Raw genomic sequence first — 18746 nt, 5'->3', positions numbered from 1 at the left:
CATGGAGGAAAAGCTGATTTGTACTAGCTCCCTCTTCTCTGAGGAACAATGGGAAGGATGACAGTACAGTACCTCATCTAACAACTGCTCATCCTTCCACTCACACAAAGATCTACTGATGTTTTTGGAGCTGTGTTGCAAGGCAGAAATTTGTTCCAATGGTGGCTGTGGCATAATTATTGCCTTCAGTAGTGGTGGTTCCAGTTTCTTATAAAGTCAAGGTTTAGTTATTACTTCTGACACCAAGGTACCTCTGGAGACCTTTCAAACCTGAATCACATTCTTCCTATATATATAAACGTGCAACTTTCAGTTACTGTAGAAGTAGTTGCATATATAAAGCTATTGAATGTCTCTTTCAAGTATACATGTTTTGCAATGGAGCCTTAATTACTGATCACACCCAGCCTTAATAGATATAACACTTTAGCAATATTTTTTATTAGATGCCATTTACTGGTACTATATTTTTTACTTAAGGACAAATATCTTTTAAAAAAATATTTTTAATTACATTCCATGAATAAACTGCAAACTAGTAAGATTTGATTTTATATGATAATAGAAGTAGATGTCCTAGTGTCTTAAGAAATAACATAGAATAACTTTTTTTGTTTCATTTGTTGTTTTGGAATGCAGATTTTCTGGCAGCAAATTGTCTTCTTTCAGTTCTGAATGTCAACTGCATACCTAAAACATTAGTCTGATACAACTGTCTTTGCATGATTTGACAAATAAATATTATAATAATGTGTATAATACATATTAGTTAGGTTCTTTTGGGTATTATAGGTAAGGTAGGAGGGACAGTTTGGATTTCATTTTTAAAGTAGTAAGGCTTGATTCAGTTATTCTTACATTTAATGTTAAGCAGCACTACTTTCTGAGTCATCTCTCCTGTTTGTTGATTATCCTATCTTAGATGCACAATGAAAAGGGAAGTGCAGATATTCATATTTTGTTTCTGTGAAGTAATGCAGCAGAAAGCTTTTATCTTCCAGAATTATTACAGTTTCATTTTAATGTCAATTCTTTTCAGTTTAATTTATGGCAAAGGTGTTACCTTGTGTCAGAGACCATTTTGCTTATAAGGTAGTGAATGAATTGATTTGGTAATTTCTTTCTCAAAGCTTTCACAATGCATGGACTATTATGCATACATACAGGCCAGGAACCTACTAACCAAATGTACGAATAAACAGTGTTATCTTTTCCTATATTGGCGACTGTTCCTAGGACATAGCCCTGCTATACTTGTAACAGCTTAGAATTAAGCTTAATTTATCTGCATTTTCATTCCACAATCCTTTGTTGGGATTTTTCTGATCATTGAAATATAGTTTATTTAGTAACTAACGGGTTGAAATACATGTATATGCACTGTGCACTTAAGAGTCTTTATAGAGGCGTTGTATATCTGATATCTGCATATTTTTAATATTTTTTATGCTGTATTGCTGACTTCAAAAAAAGAGGGGGGGGGAGGGGAGAAGAGGAGGAGGATGTTAAGAAATAAGAATTTGTCCAAGCAAGGTCCATCAGTTTTTGTTCTTGTAATATTTTCAAAATCCACTTTAGCTTAAAAAAGTAAGAATTTTCTGAGTCTGGATATATTTAATTGTATACACTACAAATCACTAGGTATTTAAGTCTATCTAGTGAAATAAAACTGTGGAAAAGTTGGGGAAAAAAGAAGAAAACAAACCCAATAATTTTCAACATATTTCACTACTTTGTTGTTGTTGTTTTCAAAATGTAAAAAACAAAGAAGGTTTAGGATTAAATTAAATATTATTTTTCTTTAAAGTAAAAAAAAAAAAAAAAAAGATTTTTTTTCCAAAATTTCAAAAAATTAGTGAAACTAAAAATGCATTTTTTCCCTTTGCCTTTCATGCTAGATATTAAGAATGAATTAGTTGATCTAAATGTCTGGTCAGGCAGAGTAATGATGATTTGGAATATTATTCTTTATATGAAAATAAATACTTTTATATTAGACAATAGGAATCTCAGTTTTTGATTTTCCAAAACGTTTTCTTCCTCAAAAGAAAAAATTTATTTTAGCATACAGTTTGCATGCACCTAGCCTTTTACTGTTCACTCCTTTTGCTCCTCTACTGGGCTCCTTGTCCTTTTTTATGTTAGCATTTCCCATTCCCTGAGAGTGCCTGGTGGTGGGGAAGAGTCAGCCTCCTTGACTCGCAGCACAGTATGTTGGGTTGGCTGGTGGAGGGTGAATGGGGCCTCATAAGGGGACTGGCACACATCTGGCCAAGAAAATATGCCTGCAGGTGCCCAAAAAGTGAGCATGGTCATGTAGATCTGCTTTTGCATGTGGGCAAGCAAGGCTGTGGGAGGCAGGCTGGTGAATAGAAATGGAAATAAGCCCATTTCACAAGGAGACTGGGCAGGAATTTGTAATCAACCTTTCTGTCTCACTAGCAAATCTCCATCTCTGTTTTATGAAGATCCCTTGTTTAATTTGGCTACAAATAGAACGTAGTGGTCTGTATAGGTCTGTATATCTTTTTGCAGCATAGAATTGATGTTGCTTTGCTTTTTTTGTCATCCATTATGTTGAGGTGAGCATCAGAAATTAGTAATTAAAAGATAATAATTAAGTCAGAGTTGTGATGACCACAAGGGATAAAATACACACTTAATAAAGAACAAGGCAATTTTATATAAAAGATAGAGAATGAAATGCTTATAATATTCTTACCTATGCCTACGAATTATGCATTTTTTTTCCATTAAGCAAGGTTTTAAGGAGATCATACTGTGAATAAACCTTTAAAGTGGCTATAAAAATACAGTTTTCTACTCATACATGGGGGAGAAAAATACTGAACAAGGGTCAAATTTACAAAACAAAACAAAAAATGACAGTTAAATTTACTTTAAGCTCAGAGGTATTAATTCAATAAAGGTTGACTCCCTCACTCACAGAACAGATTCAGTAATTCTAAGTACAGTACGGCATATAAGAATTCAGTTGGGAGTGAATGGGTGAATTGGGTGAGGGGCCTGGAGAACAAGTCCTACGAGGAGCGGCTGAGGGAGCTGGGCTTGTTCAGCCTGGAGAAGAGGAGGCTCAGGGGCGACCTTATCGCTCTCTATAGGTACCTCAAGGGATGCTGTAGCGAGGTGGGGGTTGGTTTGTTCTCCCACGTGCCTGGTGACAGGACGAGGGGGGATGGGCTTAAGTTGAGCCAGGGGAGTTTTAGGTTAGATGTTAGGAAGAACTTCTTTACTGAAAGGGTTGTGAGGCATTGGAACAGGCTGCCCAGGGAAGTGGTGGAGTCACCATCCCTGGAAGTCTTTAAAAGACGTTTAGATGTAGAGCTTAGGGATATGGTTTAGTGGGGACTGCTAGCGTTAGGTCAGAGGTTGGACTCGATGATCTTGAGGTCTCTTCCAACCTAGAAATTCTGTGATTCTGTGAATTGCTTTGTAATGGAATATGGTAGCATTTGTAACTAGGAAGAGCTACTGCCTCTCCATTACAGTGCTTTTGATTATCACAGATTGGTAGGTGTGAAAGATACTGTAGTTCATCTATTCAGCTTTCTAAAAATTTTGTGGTTTTTATATGCTAGCCTAAAAGCTCAGCTAGTACAGATGCCCAGAGGTTCAGGACTTCAGCAGAGGTGTTCTACTCAAGTTGTTGCAAGTACCTCTCTGGTGGGATTAAACCCAGCTGAAGTCCTTGTAGCTTAAGACATAATTGTGTGAATCTTTCATAAATGTTTCTGATATTTGAGAAAGATATTTTAAAGGTTGTATTGATAATATCACAATTCCATATCCTGTAGTCCCTCCATCATTAGCTTGTGATACACGTATGACTAGTGTGTGTTTGTGTGTTACATAGTACTTTGTTCCTCCCCTGCCAGCTTTCCCAGTGTCTTACTAATCATATTGACAGGGCCATCCTCTTCCCGGCTTTCCTCTGTTCCAGTAGGTATATTCTGTCTGGATTTCAAAGGTAGCATTTCTAGCACCCAGTACTGTAGCAATGCTCAGCTCTGATCTTACTGCTGTTAGGTTGTATTTGACATAGCTTCCTTTCCTCTTTAATCATGTTTGCGCTTGAGTCATATTCTAGGAGTCTAGTGAAACTGTACTGAAATTCAGGGTTCATATAATGCTGCTGTAAGGAGTAGCAAAATAAGTCAGTGTCTATTTGAAGAATAGATTATGTGACTCCTTTTTAAAGGCATAAGGTCTAGTCATTTTAAACCACACATTTCTCTTTGCTGAAAGGTGCTAATGAGAGGAAATTCTGCCATATTGAACTGTCAGGGAAACAAAGGAGCTGGACACATTTCTAAGTTTCTTTGCTCCTTAAAACTTCCTTTATGCTGAAAGGTTGCTTTCATTAGGTACTTCCTCCTAAATGAACACATGAAATACTCTAGGACACAGCTCATTGATGGAGTCAGAGTACATGCTTCCTGCAGCATTTCTTCTTCCTTTGATATATAACTTGTGTTGTCTGAAAGTAGTCTGAGGAAGGCAATATTAAGTAAAATGCAAAGCAATCCTACAATACCTGCATTATTTTTTTTTTGTTTTGTGGTTTTCTTAAAAAACAACTGCCTAAGGTCTGACCTTTATTGGAACTCTCTTTGAAAAGAAGTATATTTTATTTTAAGTATATCTGTTACTGTGCCAGTTTTCCTTAACAAAGAAAATATAATATATAAAAAAATATTTTCAGTTAGTAAAGTGGATCAACTTAAGCAATCATTATATTAATATTTTACTCTGTTTCACCAAGAACTTTATTCTCTGGGTTTTGTTTGTTTGTTTTTCTGCTGTTTTTCTAATTGTTGTGGTTTAATCCTGCAGACATCTAAGCACACATCTGTTCACATTCTCCCCCCCTGCAGTGGAATTGGGGAGAGAATAAAATCATAGAATCATAGAATCATAGAATCTCCTGAGTTGGAAGGGACCCTTAAGGATCATCAAGTCCAACTCTTGACACCGCACAGGTCTACCCAAAAGTTCAGACCATGTGACTAAGTGCACAGTCCAATCTCTTCTTTAATTCAGACAGGCTCGGTGCAGTGACCACTTCCCTGGGGAGCCTGTTCCAGTGTGCAACCACCCTCTCTGTGAAGAACCCTCTCCTGATGTCAAGCCTAAATTTCCCCTGCCTCAGCTTAACCCCGTTCCCGCGGGTCCTGTCACGGGTGTTAATGGAGAAAAGGTCTCCTGCCTCTCGACACCCCCTTACGAGGAAGTTGTAGACTGTGATGAGGTCTCCCCTCAGCCTCCTCTTCTCCAGGCTGAACAGGCCCAGTGACCTCAGCCGTTCTTCGTACGTCTTTCCCTCCAGGCCTTTCACCATCTTCGTAGCCCTCCTCTGGACAGGCCTTTCACCATCTTCGTAGCCCTCCTCTGGACACTCTCCAACAGTTTCATGTCCTTTTTATACTGTGGTGCCCAGAACTGCACACAGTACTCGAGGTTGTAGTGGGTTTACGTGGCAAGGTTTTGGTAGCAGGGAGCCATAGGGGTGGTTTCTGTTAGAAAGATCTAGAAGCTGCCCCATGTTTGGGAAGGGCCCCATTGTTTTCCAGATCCGAGCCAATAAGCGATGTTGTTTTGCGCCTCTGTGAGAGCATATTTAAGACAGGGAAAAAACGCTGCGCCACACAGCAGCCGGGAGAGTCAAGGGAGTGGGAGAACAGCCTTGCACCAAGGTCAGTGTAGAAGGAGGGGGAGAGGTGCTCCAGGCGCCGGAGCAGAAGTCCCCTGCGGCCTGTGGTGAGGACCATGGTGAAGCAGGATGTCCCCCTGCAGCCCATGGAGTACCACGGTGGAGCAGGGTTCCACGCTGCAGCCCGTGGAGGAGACCACGGTGGAGCAGGTGGCCCTGCACCGACGGAGGCTGCCGCCTGTGGAAGACCCCTGCCGGAGCAGATTCCGGGCCGGACCTGTAGCCCGTGGAGAGGAGACCACGCAGGAGCAGGTGATCTGGCAGGAGCTGCTGCCCGTAGGGGAGCCAGGTTGGAGCAGTTTTCTCCTGAGGGATGGACCCCGTGGTACGGACCCATATCTGGAGCAGTTCTGGAAGAGCTGCTGCCTGTGGGAAGCCCACGCCGGATCAGTTCATCAAGGACTGCACCCCGTGGGTGGGACCCCACAGCACAGGGGACGAGAGTGACCGAGAAGGGGCGGCAGAGAAGAAGTGCTGTAGACTGACCATAACCCCCATTCCCCGTTCCCCTGCGCCGCTCGGGGGGAGGAGGTGGAAGAGGGTGGATGGGGGGGAAGGTGCTTTTGGTTTTTTTTTTTCCTTTGTTTTCTCACTTCTCTCGCTTGTTAGTTGTAGGCAATAAATCTTACTATCTCCTTATGCCGAGTCTGTTTTGCCCGTTACAATAATTATTGCGTGATTTTCTCGTCCTTATCTCAATCCTTGAGCCCTTTTCACATATTTTCTCCCCATTCCTCTTTGAGGAGGGGGAGTGAGAGAGCGGCTGTGGTGGAGCTCGGCTGCCCACTCGAGCGGAACCACGACAGAGGTGAGGCCGCACCAGCGCAGAGTAGAGCGGGACAATCACCTCCCTTGACCTACTAGCGATGCCATGCTTGGAGACCAAATCAAATCAAAACAAAACAAAACAAACAACAACCAAGGTAAAACCTGGGTTGAGATAAATATGGTTTAATAGAAAAGAGAAGGAAGGGAAAAGAAGAATCCAAAGTAAGTGATGCACAATGCAATTTTTCACCCCATTGCCAGACTCCAAGCCGCTGCCCCTTTGCCTCCCACCCTTCCCCTCCTCATTGGCCAACCTCCAAGTTTTACTGTTCAGCATGACGTTATGTGGTATGAAATATCCCCAGTCCGCATCAGTTGTCCTGGTTCTGTCCCCTCCCAGCTTCTCGTGCACCCCCTGACCTGCTCACTGACGGCAACATGAGAACTTGAAAAGTCCTTGACTAAATGTAAGCAATGCTCTGCAACAACTAAAACATCAGTGTGTTATCACTCATTATCAGTCATTATTCTCATATCAAATTCAAAACACAGCACCACAACAGCTACTGGGGAGGATATTAACTCTATCCCAGCCAAAACAAGGACACTGGTTCTGAAGGCTTTAACATAAATAGAAAACTAATCTGTCCCAGCAAACACATGATAATGTTGGGGCAAATATATTCTTCTTGGGGCAGGGAAATGCAACTCTAACTTTTTTCTTGCAGTAGTTGTAGTAAATTGGAGACTGATATGGTGGGGCAGTGTTTCTATCACTTTTTTCTTAAGATTTTTGATAGAAGAAAACAGATTGATGTATTTTCAAATCAAGATCCTGATATACTCAGCAAATGCTTTCTCTGTTTCAGACCCTGGCTATGTTTGCAGTAGGCAAGCATGACAAAAGTGGATCTGCAATGCAGAATAGTTCGTGTGGAGACCTGAATGTCTGTGCAACGTCATTTACACACTAGAGATTGGAGCTTGTTAGTTTGGACTTAGTTTCATATGAACAAAATACAGTTCTTGGGCTTTGAAACTGATACTAATACAAAACAGGGTCCACTAAGCAGAACAGCTGGATATGCTTCACATGCATACTGTAGCAACAAGCTAAAAACTAAACATATTTTACCACTGCAGGTAAACCTCCACCAACACCTCTACAGGTTCATGGTTTATGTACGGAAATGCCTTTATGCAGTTCTGCTGTGTGGAGCTCACTTCTTTTCCTTTTGGCTGCAAAACTAGTCTAAAACAAGGCGAAGTCCAGCCTCAAGCTGTCATTAATAGGGTCTTGACCACAGCATTGGACAGGACTTTATGAAAAAATTGTTCTTCAGATGTAGCATTAACTGGTTTTGGCCAAATAATTATATTTGGAGTATTCAAAGTAAAGAATAAATGGATTAATATAGTTAGAGTTTAATAAAATACAGATCATGAAGAAAGACCAATTGATTGGTCATTGGTATTTCCTAGGTAGTATGTTCCCATTTAGGGCATCTGTTTGTTTGTTTCTGATGGGGAGCAATGGTTTGGTTTTTCTACAGTTTGTACTTCTATGAGGGTGTTATAGTTTAGAAGAAAGTTGAGTTTTTCTTCTGTTCTGTGAGGCATATGTACAATGACAATAAAAATATTTAAAAAAAAAAAAAGAAAAAAAAGATACCTTTATAACAGGATTAAGGCATGAAAAGAGTTGCAATGTGAATTTCCTTTCAGAATATCTTGTGCCTAGAGCTTTGTGTATCTTCTAAAGAAGAGTATAATGAAAGTGTTACAGGTGCTGATTTAAAAGTATTGCTAAATGAGCAACATTAATCTGTTTTGATGTATCACAAGTAAGGTGATAAAACAAGACCAACTCTTCCCCCTTCATATGCTTCGAGCTCTCAAGTTATGCATTAGATGACTGCTAGAAAATGTGTGCCAAAATACCTGTTCGGGTGTCTGAGACATATTTAGATGACTGTTTGGCAGAGTGCTTGAATGCATTCTCAGCTTTTAAACCCTTGAGTAATCTCCTACCTAAGCATGATGTAAAATATTCTTGTTGGTTTGAAGCCATCATTAGGAAGTTTATCTCAAAGCAAAGTTGCATTTGCTTTTTGTCATTGGCCAGCAAATCTCAATTTACCTGGAGTAAACATGGAGTTATTTTCTGCTTTTTCATCTGCTTACCATCATAGCCTTCCCTGCCAAGTTCTGTTTTGTTTATAATTAAATATTCTGTTTAAGCAAAAGGAAAAGTGTTCCAGTGGGGCACCTGTGGGAAAATCTAGGGAAATAAGAATTAGTCTATTCTCCTTGTTACTGAATAATTCAACACTATGAAACAAGAACATACAGATTCACTTTCCCTCTTCTGTCTACAATATCTAGTTATTTTATTTCATGTTGTTTGGCATGAATGTGCAAAGAATAGGTACTTTATAGTTATGCGAACATGATTAGTCCAAAGATAAGACAAAGTAAAGTAAGTTACCTGCTGTATTCTTTTAACAATTCATCTAGATAGTAAATATATAGTAAAGCTTATAAACAATTGTAGTTATACAGAAGGGCTGCAAATTCAGAAAGGCATCCCCCATAAAAGCTAAAGAAATAATATTTAATATGGATAAAGGTGATACAGTAGTTATAAAACTATTAAGATGAACAGGAAAGCCCTGGTTAGCTCACTTAAATCAGAATATTACTATGTAAATAAACATAAGATATTAATATAATAACCCAGTGCACAATCACATCTGGCAAGTCACTGTAAAAAAAAACAAACTTAAAATGAAGTTAAAAAAAGTATGAGTACATGTATAATGCCGTTTATTATAATTTGCATGGAAAAAAAATAGAAAAAAATCTGAAGGTTTCTTATATGAAATGTGTATGCTAGATAAAGAAAAATTAAGTTACAAGTTTCAGTAATTTAAATTATTTGAAACCTAGGAATAGACTTTTTATTAGCATGTTTGTGGTTTTAAGTAAAGAAGGAAAGTAGACTGTGTTCTATATACTCTTACAGATGTAGATAACTATTTTTGACTTGGTGATATATAATTTGGATATGATCCACAGACCTGTATATCAATTATAATGTTGTCAGTTAAAAATAGATAAAGCTAGATGCTGATCTGGAAAGAGTTTTGAGGAATTAAGGAACAGTTATGTTCCTTATAATCTATGAGTGGCCGTAGTCTGTTCCTTAGTAATTAATCCTGGAGTCATTTGTCGAGGTGATTAATAATCAGCATATACAAAATGCTGTACAATTCCAGGGCACCAAATTGCTTTATGTTGTCTTGACATGGACTTGAGTACATGGACAGTGGAAAAATGTGTATTTGTCCATTAACAACATCATCCTTTCTGTGAGCTGAAACAGATATAAAGATTCCAATTTCCAGCTGTATATATTTTCATACGAAAGCCACAATAATACTACTATTTTATTTTTTTCCCCCAAGAATAGAGATTATGAGAAGAGTAGTCACAGGAAGGGAAAAAAGCTTGTGCTTGTAAAGCTAAAATTGGTTCAGCAATTTCATGAGATTTTGTAAGCATCTAAGATTAGAATTTGCAAATATTTTTTTTTTCTTCTGTCATTCAAATGCAAATGCATCTTTTTAATCTGTTTTTTATTAGCTTTCAGTAAATGACAGAACAAAAAATCATTACAAGTTTGACCATTATTTGCAAAATTTATGGTCCATTTCATTGAAATCACCAGTTGTCAAGCCTTTTATAGGAACAGGACTGAATGTGATAGTCTGCAACATTGCAATCATATATATTCACTTTATTTTCTGTTCAATATTGAACAGTATCAACTATGGAAATAGTAAAATGACCTAGTTTTTTTCTTTGTTGTTTTTTTTTTTTTTCTTTTGTGTTGTTGTTGATGTTGATTTGTTTTCTTTTTTTGTTTGTTCTTTTTGTTTGTTTGTTTTTAATATATATTCTATATAAACAAGGCTACAGTCATATTTAAATCTAAGTCTTAGAATCATAGAATAGAATCATGGAATATCCCAAGTTGGAAGAGACCCATAAGGATCATTGAGTCCAACTCCTGGCACCACACAGGTCTACACAAAAATTCAGACCGTATGACTAAGTACACAGTCCAACCACTTCTTAAACTCCAGCAGGCTTGGTGAAGTGACTACTTCCCTGTTCCAGTGCACGACAGCCCTCTCGGTGAAGAACCTCTTTCTGATATCCAGCCTGAACCCCCCCTGTTGCAGCTTGATGCCATTCCCTCAGGTCCTATCACTGTTTGCTAAAGAGAATAGGCGCCTGCCCCTCCACTCCCCCTCGTGAGGAAGACCACGATGAAGTGGCCTCCTCTTTTCCAGGCTGAACAGGCCAAGTCACCTCAACTGCTCCTTATACGTATTCCCCTCTAGGACCTTCACCATCTTTGTAGCCCTCCTTTGGACACTCTCCAACTGTTCACATCCTTTTTGTACTACGGTGTCCAGAAGTGCACACAGTACTCGAGGTAAGGCCGCACAGCGCAGAGCAGAGTGGGACAATCACTTCCCTCGACTGACTAGCAATGTCAAATCTTCATCTTTTTCTTTGGCATTAACTTAAAGAGAAAACTCAATATAAATAAAATGTCACTGATGTGCAAAAACTGGTCATGTTCATTATAACTGATCTTAAAAAAATACCTCTAAAATACCTCTGGACGTTAGGACAGAATTTGAAATTCTTGAAAATTCTTGAAATAACATCCTGTTTGTTTGTTTGTTTGTTTTTCTCAGTTGACTAAATACACTAAATCCTGTATATTTGAACAGAAGTGAATGTTTCAAAATATTGGCTCATTTTCTTATAGCCAGAAATCCTGGTGCAAAGTTGTACTGTATTAGTGAGGGGTTAGGTAGAAAGCAACTAGAACACCATATTCAGATGAAACATGATGTCTGGCTAAAGTGAAAGAAGTTGCAGTCAAATCACTTCCTTTGTTTTCTGCTTCAGACAGAGCTGGTCTTGCCATCAGCACAGAAACTTTGAACAGACTTCAGGATTTCTGGATTGCAGGAAATCCACACAGCTATTGCTGAATACCCGAGAAAGTCTCCTTGTTTCTAGCACCTCTGAGGTTTGTTTGTGTATCTGCATCCTGTTCTGTTCAGCTGTCTCCAGGTCTCCTGAATAGAATTTATAAGAATTTATTCCTAGGTTTCATCTCCCAGTAGAATTTATAAGAAATTACAGCATCAAATATTCACTACAGCAGTAAAAACTAAAGAGGTATGTGCAGCAGCATAGTCTCACATTGCTTTAGTGCTTCATGGAGTGCTAATGATACTATTCTTTCTGTGTCTTGTTCTTAAACATTAAATCTCTTAGCTGAATTTTAGATATTGGTCATATCAAAATTACGACAAGGTTCTGTTGTGATGTAGCAGATGTTATGTTGTTGACTTCAGAAGAATTTTGTCCATTTATATTAGTGGACGATAATATGGCACTCATTTGTAACTACTAATTGGGCCCTTAACTTTTACAGGAAGATTTTATCTCATGAGATTAATTGTTGAAGAATTTAAGATTTTTGCTACTACAGTTTTCTTCGAGACACAGATAACCAGATGTTATCTACATTGTCCATTATGTATTAAACTCTTGTAGTTTTAGGTATTCATTAATACAGTCCTTCCTCCATGTCTGTAATAAGCAAAACATCTGTTTCTTCTTGTTCAATCAAAGTGCTTACCTCAAGAGTCCTACTTTTAAAATAATGTCATTTAAGTAGAAATCCGAGATAGGGAGAATGCATTTCATTAACATTTTAAAATTTGCATATGAAATCAGCTTTTCCAGAAATCATCAAGGAATTTGTGGTGCTAGCAGTATGTATTTCTTTTTTTCCCCTCAATTTGTATACCAGAAAGCTACAGTAAGATGAAATGAATGCAAATAAATATAGGTATCAGCTCAGATAAGAGAGATTAAACTGTAATGAGAAATGATCATTTTGCATTTGGGATGTTCTCCATTACATACTTAACAACAGAAAATTCTTTAATAGAGACATATTCTGTTCTGAATATTTAGTCTTTGTTTGCAGAAAAATCTCAGTTAAGGTTTTTTTTTCTTTAAGTCCAAATAGAAATAATTCTGTAGTACATATAAGGCATGTAATAAAATATTACAATAAAAATAGGTCATGTGTCTATACAAACTTATCCTCTATGGGATCATATGCTATGTATCACAATAACTAAGTCTCTGCAACAGAGCATTATCACATTAAGAAAGGGAAATTGACACTACTGGCTCTAAAACACAGGCATATAAAACAGATAAAGCGTGGCAGTGAAAAACGGTGTTCTTACTTACATCAGTGGGGAATGCTGTTCTGTAAACACAACAGTGAGTACTCACTGAGAGATGATGAGCAATCTTTATTAGCATCCATCAGTAAACTCCATGGAAAATTATTATCAATAAAAAAAATCATAAGAAAACACAAAATTGCAATTGAATTTTTGTGCCAACTTTGAGACAGAAAAGTTGAAAATGTTACTGTCATATTGTAAAGCTCCGTGAGGATGGTCTTCTTTTAAGAAGAAGACAGTCTTAAATTGTCATTTTAAAGTAAATAAAGTGCAAAATGCAAAAAGAGATACAGTGTGATCTTTCAGAAACCAGCAGAAACAATGCTAACTTACAGGGGTTAATAAGTTTAATACAGTGGTTCTCCAATCACGCCTCTAACAGGCAGCTTACAGGCAGCAGTGTGTCTCCTTAGTATACTTCGATAAATGCTGTGCACACAAAGTTCTGTCTGCATGGCATTAGACTTTGCTGGTAACCTGTAGCTCTCCTCATGCTTTGATTTCCATCTGCACTGCTGGTTCACCTTCCCCCTGCCTGGTTCTTTCCTTGAGTCATTGCATTATTCATCTTTTTATTGTGGTGCTAGTGAGCTCGTGGTGCTGTCTGGGAAGCAGGGCTGCAGTCACCCCCAGCAGCTCCTCTGTGCTGCCCCTTCCTCCTCACACCTCTCCCCTGCTCCAGCCTGGGCTCTCTAGGGGCTGCAGGGCAAGCTCCGCTGGGCACCTGGAGCACCTCCTGCCCTGGCTGCTCGCAGGGCTGCTTCTCACACTCCTTTCCTCACTGCCGGGCAGTGTTTGGCCCTTGCTGAGCTCTGCTCTCACCGAGAAGCCCACCAGTGGCTTATGGGCTCAGCCAGGCCCTGTGGTGGGACAGCTGCAGCCAGGATGGGGCAATCCAGGCCTCACCTCACAGAGCGGCCTGGCAGCCCCCTGACACTGCCTGGGCACCTGCACCCAGTGTTGAATGTATATTTGTATCTAATTCTGTTTAAATGGGCTAGAAAGTTTTATCTATTTGTTTAATAATCTTAAAAAAAAATCAAAGCATGAAAAAAAGTGTCCATAAAAGCAAACAATTTTGGAGAGATATTTTCTGTGTAAATACATCAGACAACGCTGAAACATCAGTACAGAAGCAGGAGAAAACTAGTGACATTTCAGTACTTTGGGGAGACAAGCATATTTAGAAGAACTCACCAGAAGTGTGACAATTTCTATAGTTACAGTTTGTCAAGGTACCAAAGCTTATCTGCTTATCCTTTGATATAATATGAATTGTGGTCAAGGTACGCTGATGCTTTTTTTTTTTTTTTCTTTTTTTTTTTTTTTTTTTTTCTTTTTTCCCTCACAATCCCTTGTGTTTTAATAGCAAAGATTTAATTTTGTCTGGAAGTCTCTATTCATTGTCACTGAGTTCAGGGCAACAATCATAGAATCATAGAATATCCTTGATGATCCCATAAGGATCATCAAGTCCAACTCCTGGCACCACACAGGTCTATCCAAAAGTTTAGACCATGTTACTAAGTGCACAGTCCAATTGCTTTTTAAATTCAGACAGGCTTGGTGCAGTGACTACTTCACTGTGGAAGCCTGTTCCAGTGTGTGACCACCCTCTCGGTAAGGAACCTCTTCCTGATGTCAAGCTTAAACTTCCCCTGCCTCAGCTTAACACCATTCCCTCGGGTCCTATCACTGGTGTTTACAGAGAATAGGTCTCCTGCCTCTCCACTCCCCCTTGCGAGGAAGTTGTAGACCGTGATGAGGTCTCCCCTCAGCCTCCTCTTCTCCAGGCTGAACAGGCCCAGTGCCCTCAGCCGCTCCTCATATGTCTTCCCTTCTAGGCCCTTCACCATCTTCATCACCCTCCTCTGGACACTCTTCGATAGTTTAATGTCCTTTTTGTACTGTGATGCTCAGAACTGCACACAGTACTCAAGGTGAGGCTGCACCAACGCAAAGTAGAGCTGGACAATCACCTCCCTCCAACTAGCAGTGCCATGCTTGATGCACCCTAGGATACGGTTGGCCCTCCTGGCTGCCAGAGCACACTGCTGGCTCAGATTCAACTTGCTGTCAACCACAACCCCCACATCTCTCTCTGTGGGGCTGCTCTCCAGCATCGTGTCACCCAGTCTGTACGTATAGCCAGGGTTGCCCTATCCCAGGTGCAGGACCCAGCACTTGCTTTTGTTAAACTTCATGCGGTTGGTGATTGCCCAGCTCTCCAATCTGTCCAGGTCTCTCTGCAAGGCCTTTCCACCCTCATCAGAGTCCACAACTCCTCCAAGTTTGGTGTCATCAGCAAATTTGCTCAGAACACCTTCTAGTCCTACATCCAAATCATTTCTAAAACCATTGAAGAGGACTGGCCCTAAAATGGAGCCTTGAGGAACCCCACTAGTGACCATCTGCCAGCCAGATGTGGCCCCATTTACCACAAGCCTTTGAGCCCTGACCGTCAGCCAATTGCTCACCCATCGTATGATGTTTTTTGTTAAGTTATATGCTGGACATTTTGTCCAATAGGATCCTATGGGAAACTGTCAAAAGCCTTGCTGAAGTCCAAAACGATCACATCAGCTCGTTTCCCTTGATCAACTAGACAGGCGATCTTATCATAAAAGGAAATAAAATTTGTTAGGCAGGACCTACCCCTCATGAACCCATGTTGGCTGGGACCAATGACAGCATTGTCCCCCAGTTGTGCTTCAATAACTTCAAGAATCTTCTCCTTAATTTTACCAGGCACTGAGGTGAGACTGACAGGCCTGTAATTGCTAGGGTCTTCTTTCTTACCCTTCTTGAAAATCGGCACAACATTTGCCAGCTTCCAGTCTACTGGGACCTCTCCAGATTCCCAAGAGCATTGAAAAATAATTGAGAGAGGTTCCGCGATGACATCAACCAGCTCTTTAATCACCCTGGGATGAATCCCATCTGGATCCATGGACTTGTATGGATCCAGGCAGAGCAGCAAATTCCGCACACGTTCAGGGTCGGTTGGGAGTTTGTCATTTCCACCATCATGGTCCTCCAGCTCAGGGCACCCTGGGTCCCAAAGCCCATCATTAGCGTTGAAGACAGAGGCAAAGAAGGCATTAAATATCTCTGCTTTGCCTATGTCATTGTCTTTGAGGAAACCTTCCTCATCAAGTAGCAGACCTATATTTTCTATGTTTCTATGTTTCGGGTTGGGTCTGGTCGGCATATTGGGCCCTCTGCCTCTTTCAAAAGGGAGTCCCCCATGACAATAACCCTTCTTTCTTTTTTGACAGATGATGTAGCAATGCGGGGGGTAGGCTGCCTTGCCTTAGGTACCCTCTTAATTGGGATGGGCTTTCGTCTACTTCATCGTTCTGACTGTCGTGTTCTAGACCCTCATACCTGTTATACAAGGGTAGATGGGAAGGTGAGGTGGGCACAGACAGGGCTCACCTACCACCCCGAACAGGAACCTGCCTCCATCCCCCCTCTTGGCCTAGGTCTCCTCCTGCTGCCTGGCGGGATGAGGGAACTTTGTCTTCTGCGTGACACGAGACACTTGTGCTGTGGCAGGCTTGTGAGTCTGTCTCAGAGAGGGCAGAGTACACCTCCACCAGTCAATTTCCCTCTCTGACTCCCTGATGCTCCTGAGCCTGCTCACCTCCTCCCAAAGCTCCGCAACCTGGCTGAGCAGCTCTTCAACCTGGGCACACCTCCCACAGGCATACCCTCACTGCTGCAGCTGAATACAGACAGAAGACTCAGGCACACCCTGCAGCCCAAGACCTGGATGGCAGTGTGTTTCCCCGAGTCCTCTGTCTGAGTAGCCACATCAGTGACTGCAGCTGGAGAGGCCACAAGAGATTAGGAGGCCGTGTTTTTCTGCCTGGTTGATACTATGGTCAGGCTCTTCGCAATCAGGTTACAAGTGCTGATGGGAAAGACTGCTGCATAGGAGCGGAGAGGGGCCCTCCCTGCTCGCCCCGCCTGCATGAACTGCGCACAGCCTTCTGACACGCCATGCTCTGTCCTGGTCACCACGCTTCTGGTCACTCACGCTCCCTAAGGGGTGCCTTTGAACAGCTGGGGAGGGGGCGCTGCTGGCTCCACCTACGCCTTGTCAGCCTCCCTCATAAGGGCTGCTGGGTCCTGGCGGCTCCCTCGGCTGCTTCGAGTGGCCTCGATCCCCCGCTCCACTGCAGAACGCGTCAGCCCCAGAGCCGATCACCTCGACAAGTGCAATGTTACATTAACAATGTTGCATTAACATGTTCAGGGCAACAATTCGATAAAAAACTAAAATGGATTTCTTTTTTAATTTTTATAATGATAGGTCATCTTAAGATGGAAAATAGGGATTCTAACTATGATTTAATAACCTTCAGTTTTAATAGAATAAATATGCTGTCAATTTTTTTTCTTAGAACTCTATAAAATGGCGTATCTTTTTATTTTCTGAGTTTGGTCCATAGAAAATAATTTTATGTTGGTTTGAATTAAGTGTTTTTCTGTTTCTTATTTGCTTGCCAAATATAATGACAAAGGAAAAAGCAGCTCACAAACAGGAAGAAAGCTTTCCTCATGTTTAGTATATTAGCTCTTTCATCTCTTCCTACACTAGCCTGAATAAGCTTTGGCAGAAACATTTCTTACTGATACATTTTTAAGAGGCATATGCCACTTTTATTTACACTATCAAATATTCCAAGAATATTCCAATATATGACATCTTCTGTGTTGTATCAGGACTTGATCTTGTATCTTAAACACATAGAAGCATATGGAAAAAAAAAAATAAATGCCTAGGTATACCTGTTTGCCATGAGCATTATTCCTTGTTCATGGATGAAACTCCTTGGAATATTTTGAAATTTTGTCTTATAATTATTAATACCATATTACACATCCCATTTAATTTCAGAAACAGCATATTGCATTACAGTGTGGTTTATTTTGGCAAAGTTTTCATAAATGACTTGGATGTAGGACTAAAATGTGTTATTGAGTAAGTTTTACTGTGATACTGATTTGGGAGGAGCTGTTGATTCCATTGGGGGTAGAGATGTCTTGCCGAGAAATCTTGACAAATCAAGCAGCTGAGCAACTGCCAACAATCTGAAGTTTAACAAAAGCAAGTGCTGGATTTTGCACATGGGAAGGGGCAACACTAGATACAGGTATGGACCAGATGACAGGCTGGAGAGCAGCCCCTCAGAAAGGGCATTTTGGCTGACAGCAAGTTGAGTATGAGCTGTGTGCCCTGGCAGCCAAAAGGACCAACAGTTTCCTGTGGTGCATCAAGCACAGCATTACTAACTGGTGGAAGGAAGTGGTTGTCCCACTCTGCTCTGCTGGTGTGGCCTCATCTTTAATACTCCGTGCAGTTTTGGGCACCACAGTATAAAAAAGACTTAAAACTATAAGGCAGTGTCCAAAGGAGGGCTGCAAAAATGGTGAAGATTAGCTGAAGTCACTTGGATTGTTCAGCCAGGAGAAGGGATTGTTCAGCCAGGCTCCCATGAGGGGAGACCTCATGGCAGCCTACAGCTTCTTCACAATGGGGAGCAGAGGGACAGGTGCTAGACTGCTCTCTGGTGACCAGTAATAGGACACAAGAGGATGGCACGGAGCTGAGACAGGGGAAGTTCAGGCTGGGTATTAGGAAAAAAGTTCTTTACTAGAGGGCAATTTGGTTCTCCAGGGAAGTGGTCACAGCACCAAGCCTGCTAAAGTTCAAAGAAGCCTTTGGACAATGCTGTCATACAAATGGTCTGATTATTGGGTGGTCCCGTGCAGACCTAGGAGTTGGATTTGATGATCTGTGTAGATCCCTTCCAATATTCCGTATTCTAGGAATTTATGATTCTAAAGTACACCTTGCTAAGGTTGAAAGGTGGAGAAAAAAT

General features: G+C 40.7%; 1 protein-coding gene across 1 annotated transcript in view; it reads left to right on the top strand.

Annotated features, from left to right (window-relative positions):
* The window catches only part of CNTNAP2 (contactin associated protein 2), a 1149595-nt gene that overhangs the window by 624380 nt on the left and 506469 nt on the right, over positions 1-18746 (top strand).

Source organism: Aythya fuligula, chromosome 2 (assembly GCF_009819795.1).
Source record: "Aythya fuligula isolate bAytFul2 chromosome 2, bAytFul2.pri, whole genome shotgun sequence".
NCBI classification, from domain to species: Eukaryota; Metazoa; Chordata; class Aves; order Anseriformes; family Anatidae; genus Aythya; species Aythya fuligula.
The sequence above is the reverse complement of the archived record's forward strand: the minus strand, read 5'-3'. Positions and strand labels throughout refer to the sequence as shown.